This window comes from Dipteris shenzhenensis, chromosome 11 (assembly GCF_047967505.1).
Source record: "Dipteris shenzhenensis isolate YYH24624 ecotype China chromosome 11, Dip_SZ_1.0, whole genome shotgun sequence".
Classification (NCBI taxonomy): domain Eukaryota; kingdom Viridiplantae; phylum Streptophyta; class Polypodiopsida; order Gleicheniales; family Dipteridaceae; genus Dipteris; species Dipteris shenzhenensis.
Genome location: NC_141606.1, coordinates 20,153,049 through 20,156,342, shown reverse-complemented (window position 1 = coordinate 20,156,342; position 3,294 = coordinate 20,153,049). Strand labels below are relative to the sequence as shown.

General features: G+C 44.6%; 1 pseudogene; it reads left to right on the top strand.

The window, feature by feature from the left end:
* The first annotated feature begins 601 nt into the window (after window positions 1-601).
* LOC147896744 (malate dehydrogenase, chloroplastic pseudogene) lies at window positions 602-1,222 on the top strand (annotated as a pseudogene).
* The last annotated feature ends 2,072 nt before the right edge of the window (window positions 1,223-3,294 follow it).

The window sequence follows — 3,294 nt, the reverse complement described above, 5'->3', positions numbered from 1 at the left end:
GTGGCACGCAGAGATACCCAAAGATAACTTCATCATCTTGAAGAAAGAAGATTCATAAGACTCTCTCTAGGAAACAACTTGCCGTTAAGCTTCAACACCTCCAGAAAGAAGACTTGAAGCATGCTATTTGACTCCCTCAAATTCAAGTTTTCAATAGGAACATTGCAATCCATGCCCTTACTCCGCCTCCACTCATCCAACCTCCTCCTAGGACATGCATCTTTCATGACACTCCAATTCTCATCTCCCCTAGACAACTCAGCAAGAACAAAACCACACTCAGAACTCGTGCATGCAAGACAACCCACACACTCCACCTCCATAGCACTCTCACCTCGGAGAGAATCCTCACATAAGCCCGATAGCCCTCCACGCTTCGCGAGGGATCGAACCTCCCCTCTCCCTCCTCATCAGGAGCTCGCCCTTAGTCTCCCACCTTCACCTCTACGATGTCGTCAACGTCCACGAGGTCGTCTCGGAGGTGAGCAAATCCGATGCCTCTGCTCAGGTGCTTGGATTCCAGCGCGTTCCCCAGCTGGCGGGCTGCCTCAACGGCATGGACATGGTAGTGATTGCTTCTGGTGCCCAAAAAAGGCCCGGTATGACGGGGGAAGAGCTATTTGAGATTAATGCAGGCACAGTAAAGTCCCTTGTTCAAGCCGCGGCCCAGAACTGTCCTAAGGCCTGGATACATCTGCTCACGGATCCACTTAACTTCATGGTACCTATAGCAGCAAACGTGCTCAGAACTTACAGGGTGTTCGACCCTTCCAAACTCTTTGGAGTGACCAAAATCAACTTGGTCCGAGCCAGCGAATTGGTAGCCGAGATGAAGAACTTAAACCCTAAGGACGTCGAGGTGCCTGTCGTTGGAGGTCACGATGGGATCACAATTCTTCCTTTTCTCTCCCAGACGAAGCCCAGTTGTCAGTTCACCCAGGAAGAAATAGAGCACCTCACGACGCAGATCAGAGCTGGTACGCAGGATGCCGAGGCCCAAGGTAGGGCTGCCGTAATTTTTATCAACTCGTGTCTACGAGCTCTAGCTGGGGAGGATGATATATTCGAATTTGGCCTAGTCCAAAATGCGGTTACGCGGGTGAATTACTTTGCCACCCGTTTCAAATTGTGTCCAGCCGGCGTTCAGTACATGGTTGGAAAGGATTTTGTCGACATGAATAAGTACGAGAAGCCTCCAACAACGCACTTCTGCCAGTTTTGAAGGCGAACATTGAGGTTTGGAGTTTGCCCCTAAAGATTCCGTAGTGGGAACCGCCTAGTTTTGTCCAGAGCAAAACGTTTTTGGAGCTCCACTTTCGGATTGAAGACTACGTCAAACAATGATTGCCAGAGGAAGGAGAGTAACCTTGATTGGTACTGCACCATGATTGGTTTTAATGTGTACTGCCGTCTTCCAGTGAGTCGGGACCTGGCAGGTATATCTCGGGAGATGATTTTGGTTATCCTACCTCTGCGTGATAGCCAGCGCAAGGACGTATCGGTTACCGAACGGCAATCTTGGTCTGCGATCGAGAGAAGGATTTGAGTAACCTAATCATTAATGCGAGTATAATTTCTACTTGCATGAGCTCAACTGAAGCTCCGTTTCTTCAAGGTCATAACATTGATAAAGAGATGCCCTGGCTTCGAATTTTATTTACAGTTGTAGTCTCGGTTTAAAGATGCGTCCTTTCCTGGTTTGCGTTGGCTCTTTTGGGGTTGAATAGCTATCCATGAGATGAATCTAGTAATGAGGTGTTTTACACAAGGCTGAAACTTTTTCTTGCTCTGGATCCTTAAAGTATGTGCCCTGCAGGTTTATGTTACCTTGTACAACTATTAGAAGACAATTATGCCTAGATCCACTATATTCTCCTTCCCCCCCTCATTCTAATGGTTTCTTCTTTGTGATGCCGCCGCCAAAAGCACCTAGATTTCCTGAATTGGTTCCTGCATTGGAGATCAACATGTGTGGGAGGAATTTCCCATTGAGGAAGCAAGAAAAATGCAGTCAAAGATTATCCTTGAATACTTTCAGGGTGTCATTGAACAAGGTTCAACTTCATTGGAGGGACCTAAGGTGCAAGAATCCACACATGAGAAAGGAAGTGATGAGACACACCATGTAGACCTGGTTCATGGTAATACAAATGAGAGAGGAACTGGAGTGGATGAGACAGAACACATTGTAGCAATGGATGAGGGTCTTGTACACGTGGATGCTTACAAGGGATCTACATATGAGACAGGAATTGAATTGGTGGAGACAGGACATGCACATGCATCTTAGACAGAAATTGAATTGAGTGAGACATGACATGCATCAGATAAGACAGGACATGCACACACATCTCTTGTTCATGGTATTACTCACTTAGATGGTGTAACTCATGAAGTTGATGGAATAATAGAACAAGTGAAGCCCTTAAGTATACCTGAAGTTGAGGCAATAGAAGAAGAAGTAGGGCGATCTAAAGCGGTTCACATAGAGCCCCTAAAAAATAAACCTCGACGTCAAATGGAAAAGGCAAGTACTTCACGAGCTACAGTTCCAAGTCCTATAACTCGAAAAAGAGGTCGTTCATATACAAAGAAAGGGCAAAGAAGAGAAGAGAAAGAACACGAAGAGGATGCAAAGGGTCTTGAAATGGAGTCAGATCTAGAAGCAGAAATGTTATCAATGAAGAACCTAAATCTTCGCTTGAATGAGGCTGTGATAGATGAGGATCCAGGATATACATGGGGCCAGAAGACTCAAGTTATACATGCTTCAACGGTGGTCAAAGCAAGTGTCTTCACCAACAGCAGGACCTTAGATACAGTCTATGCTGAAAAGATTTTTCAGGCTTTAATTGATGGAAAAAAACCAGTTGTTTCTAATTTGGTACTCTGTCCAAGAACATTTTGGCCAATCATGGGAGATTATAGTCAATCCATCAATTTCTCTTAGCCTATAGATTTTGAGATGCAATTCACTAAGTTCCTTGGAAAACAAGTTCCCTCACTTCAAGAAGGACAGAGTTTAGTGAATGATCCAAAACGACATATAAGGGATGCCAAGAAAATTTCTTAGCTCATTGTACATTTGAGGCAATAGATGGTCAGCACTATGCCTATGCTTGTAATGAGCGCTCTAGAGATGCATACAAGAAAGGAGAAATTACTTATCAAACCTTCGCGAGTGTGCCTCAATTTCACTACTATTTTGCATGCATTTGTATCTTCAAGAACGAGAAAAAATATTTGATTGAGTCGGAAAGACTTAATCATGACATTTATGCACTACGAAAAATC